The sequence below is a fragment of the Artibeus jamaicensis genome, unplaced genomic scaffold (genome assembly GCF_021234435.1).
Source record: "Artibeus jamaicensis isolate MK-2021 breed Jamaican fruit bat unplaced genomic scaffold, CSHL_Jam_final contig_889, whole genome shotgun sequence".
NCBI lineage: Eukaryota > Metazoa > Chordata > Mammalia > Chiroptera > Phyllostomidae > Artibeus > Artibeus jamaicensis.
In genome coordinates, this window is record NW_026522005.1 from 5,326,699 (window position 1) to 5,350,830 (window position 24,132).

The 24,132-nt window shown below is 37.2% G+C and overlaps 1 protein-coding gene across 9 annotated transcripts in view; it reads right to left on the bottom strand.

The window, feature by feature from the left end:
* The window catches only part of CLOCK (clock circadian regulator), a 124,849-nt gene that overhangs the window by 90,835 nt on the left and 9,882 nt on the right, over nt 1-24,132 (bottom strand). For 8 of the 9 annotated variants that reach the window (XR_008389629.1, XM_037162286.2, XM_053655001.1 and 5 more), the window contains exon 3: nt 1,371-1,457. The exons of the other annotated variant lie outside the window; for it this stretch is intronic. The gene's annotated coding sequence lies outside the window, so the exon portion shown is untranslated. The remainder of the gene's footprint in view (nt 1-1,370; nt 1,458-24,132) is intronic. 9 annotated transcript variants of the gene reach the window in all.

Consider the following 24,132-nt stretch of genomic DNA (forward strand, 5'->3'; position numbering starts at 1 on the left):
TAAATGTTTCCAAAGTCTCAAAACTATTAAGCCTTCTAGAGGAACAAGGAAGGAGACTAAAATTGCGGTCTTTTATCTAATACAGGACTTCACCTGTCTGTTATACTGAAGAGTTCCTTAAGATTGTCATCCATGCCTATCCATTGACCCCCAAAGAGACTGTGCACTCTCAACTCCAAAATTGAGTGAGTCACCAACAAGTTTCCAAGTACTTTAGTACTTTCACTTAAAAATAACAGGCAATCCCCACACATTAGAGAAAAGAATTATACAAAAGGTATAAATAATCTCTTAAGAGCTTAATTTTCTCCACATATACATTCATTTTAGAAAAAAATATCAATTTCTCTTGATTTATTTTCTACTTATAAAACAGCCACACAGGTCAGTGTCATTATAATATGGGTTACACTTCCCAGGACAGAAAATGGTATAAACAAATCTCTGAGAGTTGATACTGACTCTCACCTCCCTCTAATTCCCTCCCACTCATCTCTTAACCTTAGCACCCCATCTATAAATACTTCTCCAACTGCAGAGAGCAGAAGTCAATTAACTCATTCTGGAAAGAGTCACATAGTAAATATTTTTGGCCTTCTGGGCCCCAAGGTCTATGATGCCACTACTTAACTCTGCCACTATAGCTTGAAAACAGCCATACACAACATGTAAAAAATAATAGTGGCTGTATTCCAATAAAAGCTTTATTCACCAACACTGGTATCTGAATTTCATATAATTTACACATGTCACAGAGTAGTATTCTTTTATCATTTTTCCCAACCACTTAAAAATGTAAATACAATTCTTAGTTCATAGTCATATAAAAACAGGCAGCATGCTGAATTGGTAGTCTGTGCAGACCCCTGATAGAATGAAAAGACTTGTTTTGTTTGTAAGCTGGAGCTATAGTAGGTGACTGGCCCTTTCCACCTTAATCAAATGGTTCTTTATCTCTAAACCTAAAATTTGACAGGAAATAATTCTTATTTTACTTTTTAGTCACTTGTAAATTACCTTTCTTTATCTCAGAAAAAAGACAAAAAGTTATAAATCTTACTTTGGGGCAGTAAATCTGAAAAATTCCAGGAATTGCTGAAAATACTTTACATCTGGATATCAATTATCTTACCAATAAATAACTCTTCACTCTCCCTAAGAATGAAAATTCTAAAGATAATTAAAAGCTATCAAGGAAAGTAACAGATCATGACCTAATAATTTTTATAATAACTTTGACCTATGCTTCTTGCCAGGAATTTCAAACATCACTATACCCAATAATTATGGAAAAAAAGGAAAGAAAAGAAAAAAATGAGAGCATATCTCTGACCTCAAAATGAAGATTGACAGTATCTAGTGAAACTCACCAAGTTCTAAAGATCCATCTAAGAGGAATGCAGAATTTCCCAAAGGCATCTTATATTGAGACAGAATCAGCTTCTGAGTTTCAGCAGCTTTACAGGGAAAAATAAAATAAAAATTCTATAAAACAAAGGCAGCTGTGGAAATAATGTTAACCAAATACTAAGTAACAATACCTACAGTGTTTTTCCCTCATCCAAATATACAACATTAATTGGGACCTTCTATGTGCCAGGAATTGGGGACATAGCAATGAACATGTCACATCCCATCATACTCAGAGAGCTCAGTCCATAGGGCAACTCCAGTGGGATGAAAGGCTTTAAGAATCTTGATGCTGTGAAGAGGAAGCATGGCAGATATGCAAACCAGTCTGGTGGAAATTGGTTAGAGAAGGCCTCTTAAAGGAAGAGCGTTTAATACAAGCATGGGTAGTATCTGGCCAAAAAGCAAGGTGGAGAGGACAGAAAGAACATATTTCAACCAAGGGAAACAGCATGACCAATGGCCAGAGAAATATGGTGTTGGAGAGGAAGTAAAAAAAGTCTGGTGTGGCTGCTAAAAAAGAAATGAAAGAAGGCATCTGAGATGAGCAAGAGAGGAAAGTAAGAGGTGAAGGAATTTGCTTCAAATCACATGGTCTCACGCAGGGCTGAAAAGCAGAGCGCATTTTTAAAAACACTTACCACTTGACAACAATAGACTAGCCATTCTGAAGCTCTTCCCAGCCTCCCACCTCAAGGCTCTGGGAAGGAAGCTGAGGGAAGTCCTTGTGGGGGACTTTTGCAAGGGCCTGAGGGAGGACTGCTCTGGGGCAATAAAGCCAGCCTCCCTAGGGATGGATGAATCGCTCAACTGACCATCAGGGGCCCTCCATCCAGCAGAATGAGGGAGGAAAAAATCACTCTCAGCACCATTCTCAATGACTAATTAACAGTCACCAAGCACTTTACTATGTGTGAAGCCCTGTTCTAAGTGCTTTACATGTATTAACTAACTCAATCTTTTTAACTTCCCTAGGAGGCAGATGTTTTTATTACCACTGTATTTCCAGTATGACTTTATGAAACAGCTCAAACATTACTATTAACTTTTATTAATAATTAAAATAAAAATTATCAAAAATGTGAACACCTCTTACCACAACACTGAAAACATTTAAATTACCTTTCTATCAGAAAAGCACTATTTTAACTATTAATTAACAAAAATAAAATACTTTACAACTTACTAATTTTGTTATCACTTTTTAAACTGGTGGTTCTATTAAGAGAAGAGTTGGAGAAAGTCTGTTCCTTGCTCATTCATTCACTCACTACGACAGTTTCTACATACCCAATGAAGAAAACACAACAAATTCCTGCCCTCGTGGAATTCAGCCACTGAAATATAATGAAGACTAATACCCTGTGGCAATTATATTTTTGAAACACATCCTGGTTTTTGAATGAATGAAGAACCAACAGACAGACAAAATCTGATGCAACAGAAAAAAATCAAAACCTGAGGGGAACTGACTGCAAATTAAAAAAATTACATGTTAAAGGTAGACAAAGAGGAAGAATAAAACACTGTTCCACTGAAGAACATACTAAGGAAGAATGGAAAAGAATCCTTACCCCAAAAGCACAGAGAAATTGTAGTAATCAATGAACTATAATGAAGGGCCTTAAAGAAATTAACAGTTATGAAAGTAAAAAGTGGATGAATATTACACAGCAAGATTCAAGACTATAACCAAATAATTGTAGTGATAAAAAATTATCTTAATCCACCAGTCTTTACACTGGGGACCAGATGGTTTTAAAGGGAATCAATGTTCAGATCCTTAATTTCCACAGTTTCCAACCAGTTACTTGAGTTAATATCATGGTGAGAGCATCATACTGCTTTCTCCTTTTCTATGCTTTATAATCCTTCTTCTTCCCATTCACAAGAGAAAGATATATCACTCACACATCTGAAATCTTACTACAATGCATTTCCCTGAGACACAGAAACACAACAACAAAGAAATCATTTGAAATACTGATATTGTGGGGAGCAGGGAGTAACCTTTAATGGAATCACCATACGTATATCCAAGGTGGTCTTGTCTTTCCCTGTCCCATACACTTTTGTTAAAAATAATTCCTGACATTAAAAAGGAGATATTTTGGCCCCAATGGGTTGTTAAAACTTCAGGAGATAAAAATAATACAAATTTTTATTAATAACTTTACCTGAGAGAAAATCCAATGAAAATAGTGTTGACAAATATTGAAGAAAGCTACAACTTAGTTCACCCAGGTAAAAAGCCAATGGCCAGACATCTTACATAGTTTACCTAGAATTATTTAGAATTCAAGATCTGGGAAGCATGTTGAATTTTCTTCATGTTAACCATTATCAGAGAAATAAAAAAGACCTTAGAACATTCTATCAATCACCTTTGTCTTATATCTGTGACTTAAAGATATTTTTTATGATTTCAAGAAGTTGAAAACAGGCCTTAGTTCTGCCAAATCCAAGTCACACCTTTAAGCAAAAGTAACGAGAGAGAGGGAGAGGAGGAGGGGGAAGAGGAAGGGCAGGGGAAGGAGAGGGGGAACAGAAAGAGGAGAGGAAAGGGAAGAAAACTGATAAATAAAAAGGAACTAATAAAGCATTTTTCTTGCCTGTCATTTCAAACTGTATTTCAAGGTACCAAAGAGACCTAGTGAGTAACTGCTAGTCTTTCAAAGAATTTCAGCCAATTAAAACAAAAAAAAATGACATAAATAAGTGGGCAACAATCAACATGGTTTTTAAAACCATTATGAGAAAAAGTGATAGTGAATTTCACAATGATCATACTGTCACCAATTGAATGCAATAATCAATCTTAGCATCTCAAAAGTGAGACAACCAGATACATATACTCCATGATGTAATAAAATATACAGAAAATCATATTACTTAAAAAATATTCTTATGTAGGTCCTGGCCTGGTAGCTCAGTTGGTTACAGCATTGTCCTGATATGCCAAGGTTGCAGGTTTGGTGTCTAGTCAGAGCACATACCAGAATCAACCAGTGAATGCATAAATGAGTGGAACAACAAATCAGTACCCCCCAATCAATAAATAAGAATTAAAAATAAAACAAAACATTCTTATTTAAAAAGAGTCAAACTGGAATCTATGAAACCTTAAGTTTACATTCTTAACAGTAACAACATCAATACTCAAAAGTGAAAAAATCTTTAAAAAGTAAATTAAGTTTCTTGCCCTCCAAAGAACAATGCTGTATCTGTGTGCACATCTCAGGGGCAAATAAGAAAAACCATGTCTAAAAAGGTTCTTTAAAGGAGCAATCTGGAGCCGGGGAAGCTTCAGAAACAATGCTTCTGACCAAGCTTCCAGTTCACATTAATATGGGAAAAGAGTATATAAAATTACATCGAGAGGAAACAATCAGACAAATAAAAAATGTTCAACACTGTTCAGGACAACTGACCTTTAACTTGGAGGAAAACAAGGAAAAAGGGGGCTGGGGGTTTGTCAATTGTTCAAAATTTCAAAAAGACTTAGAACCTTTAGTTTCAAAAGTAAGAAATATTTACAGGTGAGTAATATGAGGAATATGCTTCAAAACAGTATTAGGAGAGGGTGAGTGGGAAAGGGTATAGATGAAACAATACAGGTCCTGAGTTAAAGGTTTTGACAGCAGAGTGATGAGTAGATGGAAATTCACCATTCTCTTCCGTATACTATATGTTTTAAATATCCCATTAAAACAAAAGCATGTACCCTGGCTGGTGTGGCTGTTAGTTGGAACATCATCCCATAATTGAAAGGTTGAGGGTTCGATTCCTGGTTAGGGCACTACCTGGGCTGGGGATTTGACCCCAGGTCTGGGTGCATACGGTCCCCAGTGAGGGCACAAAAGGGAGGCAACCACTCAATGCTTCTCTCTCACATTGATGTTTCTCTCTGTCCCTCCTCCTCTCTCTAAATGAGCTAAGAAAAAAAAAAAAAGGTGCTCAGGTGAGGATAAAAATGTAACAAAAAAACCCACAAAAGCATGTGTTATTTGAGGAAAATTTGGCTTTAAGAAATTAAAAATAAAACTATACTAATGACTTGCTCAAACATTTTCTTTCAAAGGTGATCTACAAAATGATGTCACTCCTCTTCCAAATAAATTGTACTCTTAAAAAGAAAAGGACTTGCCCTGGCCAGGTGGTTCAGTTCGTTGGAGCAACATCCAGTACACCAAAACAACTGTAGGTTCAATTCCTAGTCAGGCCACATACATAAGTTGCCAGTTCAGTCCCTTTTTGGGGCATGAACAGAAGGCAATGACCAATGTTTCTCTCTCTTCCTCTCTCTCCCTAAAAAAATCAATAAATATATCCTCAGGTGAGGATTAAAAAGAAGAAGAAAAGCACTGGAAACAATCAATTGAAATGTATGTACCTAATTTGAATACTGATTCAAACAAACCAACAATAAAAAAAATTATATGATAGTAAGAAATCACCGTTAATTTGTTTAGATATGGTAATGACATTGGGGTTATACAAGAAAATTACTTTTTAAAGGAATATATATAAGTATTTAGGGGTGAAATGTCAATTTCTTTTATTCTTTTTTTTTTTTTTTTTTTGAAAGAAAAGCTGAAGAGGGAAAGAGAAGATGACAAACACCCATGCTTGCCTCTTCTCCCTCTGGAAAACCTACTGGTTAAGACAGCATATAAAAGTACAAAAAGGAATAAATCTACAAAAAATGAAAAGAATGGACAGGGACATTATGAAGCAATGAAATGACACAGTAAATTTTGGAAACAGTAAGTAGTTCCAAGGGTGTTAACAGGTCCAACAAAACTAAGGAAAGCACAGCCCCAAATTCACAAAGGGATACAATGGAGGTCTCAGTCAATCGTCCTGAGACTCTAGGCTCAGAGTTAGCAGATAAAGAGGCTGAAACCAGTCAACCTAGAAAAGAGCTGCACCTGTTCCTCTCTGTACCTCTTCTTTGGCTAAGCAAGGCCCAGTGTCATCCCTAAGCCCAAAACTGCAACCCTTTTCTTTTTTTAAGTATATTTTATTGATTATGCTATTACAGTTTTCCCAGTTTTTCCCCCTTTATGTCCCTCCTCCACCCTGCACCCACAACCCTCCAGCATCCCCTTATTTCACGTCCACGGGTTGTACATACAAAGTTCTTTGAGTTTCTGTTTCCTATACCATTTTTAACCTCTCCCTGTCTATTTAATACCTACCAATTACGCTTCTTCCTCCCTGTACCTTCCCCCCCATTCCTCCCCTCCCCCTGCCCACTGGAAACTCTCCATGTGGTGTCCATTTCTCTGATTTTGTTCCTGTTCTAGTTGTTTGCTCAATTTCTGTTTTTGTTTTTCTTTTTTTAGGTTCATTTGTTGATAGTTGTGAGTTTATTATCATTTTACTGTTCATATTTTTGATCTTCCTTTTCTTGGATAAATCCCTTTAACATTTTATAGAAGAATGGCTTAGTGATGACGAACTCTTTTAACTTGACTTTATCTGGGAAGCACTTTATCTGCCCTACCATTCTAAATGAAAGCTTTGCTGGATAGAGTATTCTTGGATATAAGTCCTTGCCTTTCATGACTTCAGATACTTCTAGCCCCTTCTTGCCTGTAAGGTTTCTTTTGAGAAGTCAGCTGACAGCTTTATGGGAACTCCTTTGTAGATAACTCTTTCCTCTCCTCTTGCTTCTTTTAAGATTCTTTGTCTTTAATCTTGGGAAACTTAATGATGCTGTGCCTTGATGTGTTCCTCTTTGGGTCCAAATTCTTTGGAACTCTCTAGGTTTCCTGAAAGTCTATTTCCTTTGCCAGATTGGGGAAGTTTTCCTTCATTACTTGTTCAAGTAAGTTTTCAATTTCTTGCAATTTCTTGTTCTTCTCCTTCTGGTACCCCTATAATTCAGATATTGGAACATTTTAGGTTGTCCTAGAGGTCTGTAAGACACTCTTCACTTTTCTGAATTCTTGCTTCTTCCTTTTCTTCTGTATGGATATTTATTTTTTCTTTTTGTTCCAAATCGTTCCTTTGAGTCCTGGTTTCCTTACTATCACTGTTAGTTCCCTAAATATTTTGCTTTATTTCATTTTGGGTATCTTTCATTTGCTCTTTCATTTTTCAACCAAGCTTGATCAGTTCTGTGAGCATTTGATTACCAGGGCTTTAAATTCTCCATCAGAGAGGTTGGCTATATCCTCATTGCTTAGCTCTCTTTCTGAGCTTTTCCCCTGTTTTTTCATTTTGGCCCTATTTCTTTGTTCAGAGCTCCTGTTAACCTGTAAGAGGGCTGGGCCTTCAGTATTTACCAGGGCAGAACAAACCTTCTTGCTGCACTGCCTGTCAGGGAGGGGCCAGAGAGGGAACAATGCGGTTTAACTGCTCTGCTCTAGCACACTTTTCAAGTAACTCTCGTGTGAGACCAGGATTTCTCCCACTGCAGCAACTACCATAGTCCACAGCTACCTCTGAGTCTCAGTTTCCCCTTAAGTCAGCCCCTCCCATGCAGTCTGCCGCCTGGCTGCCTGCCCTGCAGCCAGCCCTGCACCCACAGTCTGCTGCTTCACAGCAGCTTCTCTCCATCTGCCGCCTTACAGGTCTGGTTGCTCTGTTTCACTGTTTCGTTAATTCTGTGGTTGTCGGAGTTCCATGTGGTATGATTTTCTGGCACTTCTGGTTGTTTATTGATTTTAAATTGGTTGTTATCCTTTTGGTTGTGCAAGGAAGTGAAGGGTTTCTACCTATGCCTCCATCTTAGCCAGAACTCACACTTTTCTAAAGAAAGCCGACACACTGCTCAGAAAGAAACTGGGTCTTCTGGCATGGATGTTAGTATCCACATACTGAGTTCATGTCGGTATGACAAGTGGAAAGACTAACAACAGGTTCTGTGCTCTTACACTCCCAGTGGTGTCCAAACTTTTGGGATCTCTGCACCACACTGGAATAAGAGTTGTCTTGGGCCACATGGTAAATACACTGTGACATGTAATCACACACAAAAAAAATTTCATAATCTTTTAAGTAAATTTACAATTTTGTGTTGGGCCACAGGTTGGACATCCCTGTACTTGCCAGCAGACAAGTTGATCCACCTACGCCCAAGAAATTACCAGTCTTTTCGATCAGAGATGACAATTAGAAAACAAATGCACCTCTACAATAAGAAAGGAAATACAGAGCAGCTACCTAAAATAACCAAGATACTCCTTTAACAATAACATAAACCAAAAAATGATTCCCAAACAGTCAAGAAAAAAAAAAGCAGTTAGAAAAAAACCAAAATAAATAGATCAATTAATCCCCAAAGAATCAGATTATCCAGGGTACAGAAAAAACTCAAAACCAAAAGAAAATATTCCTAAGAAACTCCTAAAGAAAGAAACTGCATTCAATTTAAAAAAATAGGATGTTCTATATTTAACAAACAATAATACATAAAACTTATAAATGTTTTACAAGTAATACTTTACTTACCCACAAAGTAGCTATCTTCATTTTGTAGGTTAGGAACTGAGGACAAAGAGATTAAACAACTTGCCCAAGGTCACATGGTATCTACATCCACATAGTATGACAGTCTGATTCCACTGTATATCCATATTGCCTCTTGAAGTGATACCAGCAAAAAATTAACAAAGCTACTGTAATAGTAACAATGTGCTTACAGCAGTGATTTTTCACCTTTTTCATCTTATGGCACACATAAAATAATTACAAAAATTCTGCAGCACACCAAAAAATATGTATACTGTCAATCTGACAAAAATGAGTATAATTTTAATTTGCAAAAAATAATAATTATCTATCCTCTTTGCTCCCAAGTGCATTTTTAAAAAAAATCAGGTACCTGTACTGTATATTAAGGATTTCTGGTACCAAGAATTAACCAGTCAGATATAACCTTATTATGTGATGTGACCAAGAAGATACAACTCTATTATGAGGTGGGACCAAAAACACTGTGGAATTTATTTACAGAAAACTGTGTATTTATTCTTACATGTTTAAACTTCAGTCACTTTCAGAGCACTCTCCACTTGCTGCAATATGTCTATTGAGACATTTTTTTCCCACTGCTCAAAGCAGTTTTTGAACTTGTCAATTTTCATGCCTTTTAATGCTCCTGACACTTTTTTGTTTGTTTGTTTGTTTGTTTGTTTGTTTGTTTCACGTCTTCCACATGGCAAAACATTTCCCTTGAGGACATTTTTCATCCAGGGAAACAAAAGTATCTCAGGTGAGATCAGGTCAGTAGGGAGGGTAGAATACATGGGTCATGTCATTGTTGGTCAAAAACCTCTTAACACTCAGAGAAGTGTGGGCAGGCGCACACTTAAATTGACCCCAGTGGGTCAGGAAATGGGCAAACATGTTGAAATGGCCTTTAAAAAAAATTCACTGAAGCCAAATGCAGCCTCTCACAATAATGCCAACTGGTACACTGATGCAGATGGGTTCCTAAAGCACTCATCTAGCAGGGGAAGCCTGTACTACAGGGGGCCTGCCATCCAGGAGATAATTTCCATTTGTTGTGCTGCAGGTCGTCATTTTTAAATTGACATTATAAGGAAAAAGAGGTCAGTTCCCCTGACTAAACAGTCAGATATCACATGTTTTAAATTTTTTTGTGGCACTCTGGCCAGGTAAGCTCAGCTGGTGATTAGATAACACTAATCATCCCTGGCCAAGGATGCAGGTTTTATTGCCGGTCAGGACACATATAAGAATCAACCAATGAATTTTCTCATTCTCTCTCTCTCTCTCTCTCTCCCCCCCCCTCCTGCCTTCTCTCCCTCTAAAATCAATAAATAAAAATTTAATAAGATAATTTAAAAGACTGAAGCAGGAAAGAGAAGAGCTCTAAGAGGAATGCCGCCAGGTAAACAAGGGAGTACATCTAATAAGTAATAGATAGTGTGATTCAAACTATGGTAAAGGTACATTTTTCTCTATTAAAGAAAAAACAGGCAATTACAGACTTGGGGGGCAATGAACAACATTAAGCAAGCTAATCAAAATATAAAGTCAGAACATAAATCAAACCACTGGAATGATTCTGAAAAACATATGACCCGTAGCAAAGATAACCAAGCTACCTTGACACCAAATATTTTTTTTAGCTCCATTAGCATCACGACTTTGAACCCATACAAGAAAAGAAATAACTCCAGCTCAATAATTAACTGCAGTTTATTATGTTCAGCTTTTCAAATAAACCTACTGATAAGCTGGAATATCTTAATTCTCATTACAGAACAGAATGTAAGTGTTATGTTATCATCCTACTCAAAACAAAATGTAAGAATGGAAGAGATACAATGGAGAAATAAATAAAGGTCCTATCTTATCTTACATAACAGATTTAAAATATAACCTCAAAGTTTATTTTCTAAATGTTATTATATTTTATTGATTATACTATTGTTATTGTTCAAACTTTTCCTCTTCTGCCCCCTCTACCCAATACCCTCCACTCCCTCCAGTGATCCCCCTCCTCTGCTCATGTCCATTGGCCATGCATGTAAGTTCTTTGGCAACTCCATTTCCTGTACTTGCTCTTAGCAGCCCCTACCTATTCTATCAACTACTAATTTGTACTTCTTAATTCCTTTACCTTTTCCCCCTATTCCCTCAGAACACCCTCCCCACTGGCCACCACCCCAATGTTCTCCATATCTATGATTCTGTTTCTGTACTGCTTGTTTGCTTAGTTTGTTTTCTAGATTCAATTGTTGATAGTTATGTACATATTGCCACTTTAATGCATAGCTCTGATCTTGTTCTTTTTCTTAAATAAGTCCCTTTAACATTTCATATACTAATGATTTGGTGATGATGAACTGCTTTAGCTTTACTTTGGGAAGCACTTTATCTGCCTTTTGATTCTAAATGATAGCTTTGCTGGATAGAGTAATCTAGGTTGTAGGTCCATGCCTTTCATTACTTTGAATACTTCTTGCCAAACCCTTCTAGCCTGCAAAGTTTCTTTTGAGAAATTAGCTGACAGTTTTATGGAACTCCTTTGTAGGTAATCATCTGCATTTCTCTTGCTGCTTTTAAGATTCTCTTTAACTTTTAGCATTTTGGTTTGTTACTCTTTGCATCCGTCCATCTTGTTTGGGACCCTCTGTGCTTCCTGGACTTGTATGTCTATTCCCTTCACCAAATTAGGGAAGTTTTCTTTCATTATCTTTTCAAAAAGTTTTCCATTCTGGCACTTCTATGATGTGAATGTTGGTATACTTGCAGTTGTCTGACAGGCTTCTTACACTATCCTCATTTTTTAAATTTTTTCAGAGAGTGGTATGGGAGGCTGGGCTCAGCTGTTGCTTATCTGAACAGATTTTGGAAGATCTGAATCCTGCCCCTAGCCCAGCCTTTCATATGGAAAAACCACTGTTACCAGTTTGGGTGGGCCTGTAAATTGGATGGGGTGGAGCCTTAGGTAGTTGTCAGGGTGGGGCTAATCGTCTAAACCAGGTTGATGGAGTCTCAGATAAGGTGCCAGACACTGTGGCTCTGTGTGAAGAGAGCTCAGAAAAGGAACAATGGTCATTCCACAGGTCTGTCCGGGAAGAAGCTGTCCCCCAGCTCTTCCCCTGATGCCAGCACTTCAGTTCCTCCTTGCATGCCACCGGTGCCTTTCAAGGCGCTGCCCTGGTGCTAGAGCCCAGAGGGAGTTGAGTTTCAGTAAATCCATGTGCAGGGCTCTCCAAGAGGAGATGCCTGAAAATCCATTTCTTCTGCCTACTTGACCCCCAGTGGTCTGTCTGAAAACTCACATACAGATGTTATGAGGATTTCTCTTCCTGGCACTGGAACCCTGACTGGGTAGTCTGCTATGTGGCTGAAACCCCTTGCTGCCAAGATATTTCTCCAATACAACCACCACAGGGGGGTGTGAGACAAGCACATTCTGTGTCTCTGCTCCTCCACCTTTCCGACCCATCTGGATGAATGTGGTTTCTTTTAATTCCTTAGTTGTCGAGCTTCTATACAGCTCAATTTTCTGACAGTTGAGTGACAGGTGTTCTGTAGTTTAGCTGTATTTTTGCTGTGGCTGCACAAGGAAGCAAGGTGCATTTGCCTACACCTCTATCTTAACTGGATGTAATCTTGAAGTTTAAATATTTTTTAGGGTTGCAAAGGTGCTAATAAAAGAACTAAATACACGTTTTGAACTCTGGAATGAAGAGCAAAGACAGGAGATTAATGACAGTGTAAGTAAGCTAAATCCTCATATTTTTCCTAGTGGACTCAAGAGTAACTTGAAATTAACTAATCAAAAAATGAAAGCCAATCCCAACAAAGAAAAGTCTGGGAGTACACAGTGTTACAGGAAAATTTTCCAAAACATTAAAAAAAAATCAACACTGATCCTCCTCAAACTCTTCCATGAATTCAATGGGAAGGGACACTGAAAATGTATTTTATGAGGCAAGCATTATCCTGATACCAAAATTAGAAAAAGACATAATAAGAAAATTACAGACTAATATACCTAATGCATATTGATGCAAAAATCCTCAATAAAACATTAACAAAACAAATTCAACAGCACATTAAGTGGACTGTATAGCATAATCATGTGGTAGTTGTACCACACGAACAAATAAGGAACAAATGTTCACATAGCTTTTGTTTGAGAAAGTCTTTACCTCTCCAGTGAAAACAACTTTGCTGTGTGAAGTACTTGTTTGGCAGTTTTTTCTTTAAGCACTTTGAATATATTATCCTTTCTCCTGGCCTGCAAAGTATCTGCTGAGCACTCTGCTGATAACCTTATGAGAGTTCCCTTATTTGGATTATTTTTCTCTTGTTGCTTTTTAAATGTTTTGTTTGATTTTTGACAATTGTATTACAATGTGCCTTGAATAATTTTCAACTGAAATTGTGAGGTGACCTATTAGCTTCATGAACTTGAATGTTCAACTCTTTCCCCACATTTGGGGAGTTCTCAACCATTACACCTTTAAATTGGCATTCTGCTCCTTTCTCCTTCTCTTCCCCTTCTGGAAATCCAATAGTGAGTAGGCTATGTCTTTCAATGGCATCCAAAACTCACACAGGTTATTTTGACTTTTCCATTCTCTTTTTGTACTTCTGACTGAATAATTTCAAATGAACTGTCTTCCAATTCACAAATTCTTCTGCTTGGTCAGTTGACGTTCTACTGAAATCTTCATTCAGTTCAGTCATTCTTTAATTCCAGGATTTCTGTTTTTGTTTCTCTTAATAGTTTCTTTGTTGGAACTTCTCATTTTCTTCTTTGTAGTTCACTGAAGTTCTTTAAGAGAATTATTATGAATTCTCTGGCAGACAGTTCACAGACCCCTATTTCTTCATTATAAGTTATTACAGTTTTGTTAGTTTCCTTTGGTGGTATCGTGTCTCCGTGATTACTCATGATCCTGTCTGTGGCCCTGTGTTGGTGTCTGCACATCTGAGGAAACGGGCACCTTTTCTAGTCTTTATAACATGCTTCAGCAGGCAAAGTCCTTCACCAGTCAGCCTGTCCAAGATTCTGAGTGGGTCATCAGGTGATTTCTGAGGGTGCTGGAACCACTGGGCATGCAGGGGTGTTGCCTGGGTGAGCAGGTGGACAAGCCTGGTGCTTGAATAATCGGGGATCATTACCGGTGCTTGGGCCCACAGGGAGGTCCTGGAGCCTATGTTCACTGGTTTAGGCCTAGAGCTTGAATCTGTGGTGATGGGCATGGGACAATATTCTGTGTGGGCATTCCTGAATTTTGGCTCCATAGAATTCAACCATACACTAAGTACCAATGGTGTAGGCCCAGTGAATATGTCCATGGGAGCTGGTCCAGTACTGGGATGGGGCAGGAGGCTGGTTTCACTGGAACTGGCCTGGCCCTGGGGCCATAGAAGCTGGCTTAGTGCTAGTATAAGCCTGGCACCTGTGACTGTGGGAGCCATGAGCATTGGTCTGGCACTGAAGGAGGCCAGACCAGTCCATGGACCTCGAGGCTGGCAACATAGGGGCTGGTTTGGAGCTGAGGTTGGGCTAGGAGCCTAGGTCCATAGAAGCCAATCTGTAGTCTAGATCCACAGAGGCCAGCCTGAAGATGCAGGTTGGTCAAGGACCTGGGGCAATAGTAGTCATCCTGGCACTGGGCCCAGCCAGGAGCCTGGGTTCACAAACAGACTGGGAACTAGGGACAACAGGAGCCATCTAGGGTCATGAGAGCCAGTTGGTACTGGGATGTGCCAGGAGTCTGGGTTCACTGAAACCCACCATAAGCCTGATGCCACAGGAGCCACACAGAGCCATAAGAGCCAACAGGCAGTGAGGTGAGCCAGGAGCCTAGGTTTGCAGGAGCCTTCTGGGAGCCTGGTCCCATCGGAGTTGGCTGGTACTAGGGTGGACCAAGAATCTGGGTTCAGAGAAGCCTGTCAATAGCCTGGGGCTACGGGAGCCAGCTGGCTCTAAGAAGGATCAGGGCCTGAGTTCACAGGGAAATTCTGGGAGCTTGGAGCTCAGGAAGCTGACTGGAATCCAAGGACTTGTCTGGGGCCACTAAGCTGGCAGACACAGGGGTGAGATGGAGCCTGGGTCCAAAGGAGCTAACTTGCCCTTTTGGCAGAATATGATGGTGAGAAATTCCTATGCTTCCATTTTACTCTGATAATATGTGTCAATGGCTAATATTTAACACTCAAGAATTTTAGAGATTTAAAAATTAAGTTTTGAACATATGGCTTAAATTTTATTGCTTAAATAAAATGGGTTTGACTAACCAAGTTGTCAGAGCTTTAATTTCCTTAAGTGGTTGATTAATATCCTAGTATAAGTGAGAATTTGCAATTAGCACAAATTAGAGTATTTGCATTTGGGCAACTAGATTACAATGTGTACTTCCATTTATGATTTAGTACTCCAGTGGCCTGAGAGTTAATCTCAAACTCCTTAAGAAGTTTAGAGTCTAACTAAGCCATATACAACTTCTTAGATAGGAAGATAAATTCACAGTCCATTATTACATCCAATAATGTTAAAATATTTGCTAAATTTAAGAACAGACTATAAAATAGACCCATAAATGTCAACATGGATGCATCAATAGACTTTGCATTTACTTGTATTCAAAAACTAATTATTAACTATATACTATGTCCAAGTACTATTTGGGGTACCAGAGTTATATCACTGAACAAAGTCCCTACCATTTAAAACATATGACTTACATTAAAAACACATTTTCATTTCTATTCTTATAATATCTACCAAAAGTACTCACAAGTAATATCTTTAGAAAACTAAAAAATCACAGGGCTTTCAACAAAAGGTAGTGAAGGGCAAAGGGAGTTCTAAGGACAAAGAGATGCCCTCTTCTAACCACATACAGGCTTGATTACAGATCAGAGAATAGAATAAGCACTTCTTTCAGGTTGGGTATCGTTTCAATGATGCTTCATCAGAACCTTGCTGCATATTATAAACCATAATTATTAAAGTAAATATTTTAGTGTTGGTAATTTTAGGTTAAGGAAAAAACAATTTTTAAAAAATTTATTTACTTATTTATTTTTAGAGAGAGGAAAAGGAAAGAAGAGAGAGAGAAACATCAATGTGTGGTTGCCTCTCACGCACCCCCTACTGGGGACCTGGCCTGCCACCCAGGCGTGTGCCCTGACTGGGCATCGAATCAGCAACCCTTTGGTTCACAGGTCAGTGCTCAATTCACTGAGCCACAACAGCCAGGGCTAAATTTAAGGAACATTTCATTACTACTAATTTTTTTAAAACATGCATTAATGTTTTATAACATAAACAAAAAAACATACCAAGGATTTATAGAAAAGCAAAGTTTTAGAGTATATCTTGAAGTTAAAACCACTATCCAATCTCCTATACCTTCAGCAAGCATTTTGTAATTGATTTAAGAATAATCATAAAGACCTTTACTCATTAAAATGATTTAAACTACACTCCAAGGACAGAAAAACGTACCAATATATTTCTAAAATATTTAACTTGAATGTTGAAAAAAGTATTTGGAGACAAAGACTTTTAGATCACTATAAAAACAAATTAGTAACAACACTTCATTCCCTGAATCTTTCACTTAATTGGAAATTTATTTTTGCTCTTTTTGATGACTGCTGGGTAATGCTATTTCTCTAAGCTAAGTGTATGGATTTAATCCCTATATGCTTTTCTATTCACGTGTAAACCTTACTTGAATCATCAGCATTCAATTTATTGACAGTTTCAGAACGTCAAGATGTAAAAAACTAGCTTGGCCAGTCTATTTGGGAAACTGGAAAACAAGTATTGTACTCATTCAACAAATGACTATGTGTACTAGTATATTAGTTCGCCCATATGCTTTCAAGTAATACTCTCAGATAACAGGGTCAAACCTCTTTCTCTTTTGCCCTCAGGCTTATCTACATTTCCTCTCTCATAGTGACTCTGCAATAAGATATAATAATGTTTCTTAAAATAGATAATAACTACAGCAACAGGTTGTGAATAAATAAAGCAATATAAAGTGACATCTTAAATAACCACTACCTTCATTATCTAAGCAGTAAAATTTCATCGTTATTTGCAATATGTCCTTGTTAAAGATCACTCTTTACTTATATTTAAAATATTCCTCAGAAATTACAAGAGGGCTGTGAGTATATGTTTTGATTTTCATTTCCTGATCTGTTCAAAGGCCCTTTTGTTGTTTGAAAGATGTTTAGTTAGATTAAAATTTTAAGGCATCTCAATATTTAAATGAACCATTTATTGACTACTGAATTCCAACTAAATGTTTTTGTCAATTAAAGATACGTAGTATATGCCTAATATCACAGAGGACTAACTGCTTGCTACCCTAATTTGTAAGTGGAAGAGAAGACTTGGCTACTGGGGGGGAAAAAACCCTTATAATATGTGTAGTATAGATTAACTGCAATCAATAAGTCAAAAGTGAACTACTAATTTTTTTCTTTATACAATGGAATGAAATTATACTTATTAGATAAGAAACTTGTGCAGACAGGTTCTAGGCTGCTTTTATTTTGTTTACATATCCTATCAATTTCTTAAAACTTACATATTATCAATACAATAAATGTACATTTTTTTAATAGTGCAAAAGGCTTATCATGGAAAGGCAGTCTGTCCAACTGTCCCTACCTGCAGTCCTATACCTAGAAGCAATCACTTACACCTGTTTGTTAGTAGTTTTTTATATTTATCTTCATAATTATAGATAACATGTCTCTGTCTCTCTCCCTCTTGATTAATTTCTCATTGTGTCTACTGGCTACTAGGGAGAAAAGAGAAGGTTTTAGTCACTCGTGCTGTCTTCAGTCTGATCTCTTCTCTATTCATTCCAGTGGCAATCAGTCATACTGGGCACTTGGTATGTGGCTAGTAAGACTAACAAACTGAATTTTAAATTTCATTCAATTTAAACTAAAATTGTTTGATGTGGCTAGTGTCTACCATATTAAATAGGCAACTCTAAATAATTCCTACCTTAGGAATGTACTAAAGATTTCTTTATGATCTAGTATTATAATCAATTTTGTATATGTTCCTGGAAGGAAGTTATCTTCTCTATTTTCAAGGTAGGATTCAGTTTACCCATCAAATTTTGCTCATTAATTGGGATATTTAGCTGAAGTATAGCCTTAATTTTTTGTTTATTTGCTATAGTAAAATCTAAGAGAGATGCATTAAACTCTTCTACTAGTAAAGTTTTTCTGAATAAGTCTCCAGTCATCTTTTTGCCTTTTCAGTATTAATGCCCTATTATTTTATAGCTATTTGCTATTTCTTCATTACAAATTATAACCTTTACAATGATAAAGGACCCATCTTTGTCTCATTTAATTTGTTTTCTTACTTCATATTTTACGTATAATTGTTACTTTAATAAGGTTTTTATTTTTTGTACTAGTGGATACCTTTATAATCATATCCATACATAATGAACTTAGTCTCCATTTCTTCATACATCACCTATTAGTTTTCTACCATAAGCTATGCTGTTTATTTTCCCTCCTCCCTTTCTCATCACTAGATTTCAACCAACCAACCAACCAAAAACAGGATCTTTCTTAATGTTTAACTTTCTAGTGTTAGCTATACTTTTATTATAATAATTGTTCATCTTTTTTCTTACAGATCGTATTTATTTTTAGAGAGAGGGGAAGGGAAAGAGAAACATCGATGTGTTGGTTGCCTCTCACGTGGCCTCCACTGGGGGGACCTGGCCCCCAACCCAGGCATGTGCTCTGACTGGGAATCGAACTGGCAACCCTTTGGTTCGCAGCCTACACTCAATCCACTGAGCTATACCAGCCAGGGCAATACTTGTTAGTCTTAAATGCTACTGACTCTTACTTATCACATGGGAGGGGAGGCAACTAGCATACTTAGCCCACGTATTCAAGCTCCTACTTTCTTTCCTCTTTTCCTTATGAAATTGTTGGTTGCTTCATTATTAGGGTATAATAGAAGATTAAGGTCTGCTTAGATATCCAATTCTTAATGAAGATTTCTCTGTCCACTCAATTTAAAACTACAATCCCTACCCTCCCCACCTCCACACTCATACACTCCAACCCCCAACACCCTGATTTGTTTTTCTCCATAAACTAATGACTAGTACTAACATGTCTTGAACTGTCTGGTCGCTTGTCTGGTTTCTCCCAGTTGGAATGCAAGCCCCCCAAGGACAGGGCTTTTTGCCTACTTTGTTCACTGTCATAAAACACCAGCAACTAGAACAGTGCCTGGCACACAGCAGATACTCAATAAGTACTTGCTGTAGGAACAAAATAAAGTCCATTACTAAAAGTATATTAAAAAACTATAAAAAGCAATGCTGAGAAAAATTAAAGGCCTAAATAAATACAAAGATATACTGTGTTTGTGGATCAAAAGACTATTGTAAAAATGTCAATTCTTCCTCAAATGATCTGTAAGTCCGATACAGTCAATCACAATCCCAGCAACCATTTTTATACAAAGTGACAATTTAAAAATTCTTATTAATGAGAACCTAAAAAGCCAAAACAATTTTTTAAAAAAGCACAAAGCTAGAGAACTTCCACCACCAGATTTAAAGCTATAGTGACCTGAACATTAAGGAATTGATGCTTAACATCCAGTTCACTGCATAAAATTGTTCAAAAGAAGACCCATACATAGATGATTAACTGATTCTTGATAAAAATGGAGAGGTAATTCAGTAGAGAAAGGATATTCTTTCCTCAATAAATGGTGCTGAAACAACTATATGCAGAAAAAAAAATTTTTTAAGAATCTTTTCTCGATACCACTTTAAAAATTAATAAAAACTTCTATAATAAAGCAAAATTTCTGATGTAGGCAAATACTTCCTAGGATGCAAAAAATATGAAGCATAAAAGAAAGAACTAATAAACTGGATTACATAAAAATTAAACTTTTCAAAGATATCAAAAAAATAAAAAGAGAAGCCATAATTTGGGAGGTAATTTTCACAATTCTAACAGCTGAAAAAAGCTTCACTCGTATCAGAATATAGTAAATAAAAAAACATATCTCAATAATAAGCAAAATAACAAATTTCTTTAATGGACAAAAGATTTGAGCAGACACTGCACAGAAGAAAATATATAAATGGTCAACTTAAAAGAAAACAGATTAGTGGTTGCCAGGGAAAAAAGACCTTTTAAGGATGATAGGAATTTTCTGTATCTGCAGTGTTTATAAGAATGTGTATGTTTGTCAAAACTCAATCTGTATACTTGGTGAATTTTAATATATAAATTATAGCTCAATAAATCTGGTTTTTAAAAAGTATAGTAGGTCAAAAATTAAAATCCAACTATCCAAAACCTAAGAGAAAAATGCTCAATACAAAATAACTCATAAAAATTGAGTATTCTGTACAGCTTTTAAAAAACAACAGGGAACGGTCTACATCCATGTAAGACAGAACGGTTAGCAGCAGTTCTCTTGCTGAGAACTAAAAAAGCCCAGTAAATTTAAAAAATCTTATTTTTAAAGGCAGTAGGGAGATGTGGAAGTGTGGTGAACAAGAAGGTCTAAAACTCCAGAGAAGGGGAAATCGTAGAAAGGTGTTTAGATAATCTGCAGCTGTCTTTCCCCCGGGGGTTATTTCCAGATGTATGAGCACAGGCTGGAAGCTGAAAACAGAGACTTGGCCTGCATGGAACATTGCTGATAGGAACCAAAAAGCCAAGAGAGCTTTTTTGTTCACAGGCAGGAGAAACAAATTGGGAGACTGCAGAGACTTCATGCTCAAGGTTAGCACCTCTCATAGGACATTTGCTTAATTTTAAAACTGTGCAAGATAAGAAGCTAAATAATTAATTGAAAAACTTTGTAAAACCAAGTAAATTTCCCCACTTTTGTCACTGCTAGTGCAACAAAGACCATCAAGCTTTAAACTGAAAGCCCTGGAAAACCACATCCTACAAATAAGGCACACTGGAGGAAGAGTACCACTAAACTACGAAAACAGCAACCCAGCTTCCACATAAATTCAGGTGACTGGCTCCCTATTTGATCTTCCCAGAAGAAAAGATGAAATCCCTCTGGCAGAACTTACTTAGCAATGCTTGCTTCATTTTGCTTTTTAATTCACAATGTTTGACATTCAATCAAAAACTACAAAGCATAAACAACCAACTTGACCTAACTGACATTGATAGAACATTCCACCCAACAACAACAGAATACACATTCCTTTCAAATACACATAGAACATTTACCATGATAGACCATATGCTGGACCATAAAACAAATCTCAATAAATTTAAAAGGTTCCAAGTCATATAAAATATGTTCTTTTTTCATCACAACAAAATGAACTTAATAACAAAAAGATCTGCAACTAAATTTGAAACTCAGTAATGAACTTCTAATAATCTATAGGCCAAAGAGACATCAAAAAGAATATAAGACAGTATTTTGAACTAGGTAACAATAAAAATACATATTAAAATTTACAAGTAGTACTTGAAAGAGAGTACATAGCACACCAATACTGAGGAGGGGGAGAGGGGAGAGTCACAAATTAATTACCTCAGTTTCTACCTTAAGAAAAAAGAAAAAAACAGAACACCAAAGTTGAAAAAAAAAAAGGAAATAAAGATCAGAGAATAAAAAAGTAAATTAAAACACAGGGAAAAAAAAAAACAGATTTACTTTCTGTTAAACCAAAGCCAATTCTTCGAGAAGTTTAATAAAGTTGATATATCTTCAGTTACACTGATCAAGAAAAAAGAAGACACCAATTACCAATACTAAAAATATTGAATCTCTTTAGATTATACAGATATTGGACTCACTATAACTATTTAAAGGATACTAAGAAAATATTATAAGCAACTTTATCAATAATTTTAATATATTACATGAAACGGTCAAGTTTCTTGAAAAACTTAGCAAGCATGTGAAGATACAAGACCATACAACCACATGACCAATAACCAATAAAAACAATCTAAGTAAACCAAGGGATGATACAGATATTGACATTAATAAACAGTACTTCCGCCAAGATGGAGGCTTAGGTGTAAACACTGTACCTTCTCGCACAACCAAGTTTAAAAACAACAAAGTTTTAGCAATAAAAAATGCAGCCGAACCACAGAAAATTGAACTATACGAAAGTCCGACAACAACGAACCTTTCAGTTAGACCAGTAAGAGGGGTGGAGCCAGAAGCAGAGCTGGTTGGGCAAAAAAGATCCCCTGACCCAGGCATGCAGGCAGCCGAGGGTGGATCCCAGGTGTGGGGTTGAGACAGGCAGACCCAGTGAAGGTGCAAGACGGCAGGCTGACCAAGATCACACCTTCACGCACAGATAAACCAGCGAAGGAGGGAGCAGTGAGACTGACCAGGCAGGCCACAGGGGCAGGAAGCAGCAGAGGGGACCACCATTGCTCCCTCTCTGACCCCACCCCCACATACAACGTCACAAACCAGCGACCAGGATGGCCCCGCCTTAGTGAACACCTAAGGCTCCCATCCACATCAGTAATAGGCTCCAATAGACCAAAACATGGCTCAAGAAGAACTCAAACCCCCGGAGTTGATAACTCTACGTGACAAAGAAACTGCCAACCTATCAGATACACAGTTCAAAACACTAGTGATCAGAATGCTCACAGAACTGGTTGATTTTAGTCACAAATTAGAGGAACATATGAAGGCTAAACTAAGTGAAATGAATGGTAATGCACAGGAAACCAATAGTGATGGAAAGGAAAATGGGACTCAAATCAAGGGAGTGGACCAGAAAGAAGAAAAAAATACCAAACAGAAAAGAATGAAGAAACAAGAATTCAAAACAATGAGGAGAGGCTTAGAAACCTCCAGGACATCTTTAAATGCTCCAACATCCGAATTATAGGGGTACCAGAAGGGGAAGAGAAAGAGCAAGTGGAAAACTTATTTGAACAAACAATAAAAGAGAACTTTCCGATTCTGGCAAAGGAAATAGACTTCCAGGAAATCCAGGAGGCTCAGAGAGTCCCAAAGAAGTTGGACCCAAGAAGGAACACACCAAGGCACATCATAATTACATTAGCCAAGATTAAAATGAAGGAGACAATCCTAGAAGCAGCAAGATAAGGGGACAGTCACCTCCAAAGGAGTTCCCATCAGACTGTCAGCTGATTTCTCAAAAGAGACCTTACAGGCAAGAAGGGGCTGGAAAGAGGTATTCCAAGTCATGAAAACCAAAGACTGCTCTATCCAGTAGAACAACCAAGATTGCTCTATCCAGCAGAGCTTTCATTTAGAATGGAAGGACAGATAAAGTGCTTCTCAGATAAGACCAAATTCAAGGAGTTCATCATCACCAAGCCCTTATTATATAAAATGTTAAAGGGACTTACCTAAGAAAAAGAAGATAAAAAAGATGAACAATGAAAGGACAGCAAACTCACAGTTATCAACAACCACTCCTAAAACAAAAGCAAACTAAGAGGACAGCTAGATCAGGAGTGAACCATAAAAATGAAGATCACGTGGAGGATTAGCAACAGGGGAGTGGGAGAAGGAGAAGGGGGGAGAAGGTACAGAAAATAAGTAGCATAGACAGTAGACAGAAAATAGAGAGGGGGAGGGTAAGAATAGTAGGGGAAATACAGAATCTAAAGAACTTGAGACACGTGTTCATGAACTAAAGGGGGGGAATGGTGGGGGAGGGGGTGTGCAGGGTGGAGAGGAATGAAGGGGGGAAATAGAACAACTGTAATGGCATAATCAACAAAATATATTAAAAAATAAAGAATAAACATTTAAATAACTATAATCGATATGTTCCAAGAGAATTAGAATTATTAAAAATCCATAAAATAGAATCAAATGTATGCTCTAGAACTAAGTTACAATGTAAAATTAAGAACACAATAGATAGCCTTGGACAAAAAGAAGATGGTTTTGGTGTACTGGAAAATAGGGCATTAGGATACCCTAACTAAAATATAAGCAGAAAAAAAAATGTTAAGAGACACATGACACATGATCATTTGGTGTAACAATTATTTGAATTAGAATCCATAAGGAAGGAGAGAAAGTAGAAGCAATAATTAAAGAGGTAATGACTGAGAACTTTCCAAAGATAAAAAGCATCAAAGCCTAGATGCAAAAAGCTCTATGAATATAAACTAAAATACTTACAAAGAAAACCACACATCAAAAATCATAGTCAAAGTACAAAAAAAAAAACCAGAAGATAAAGTCTT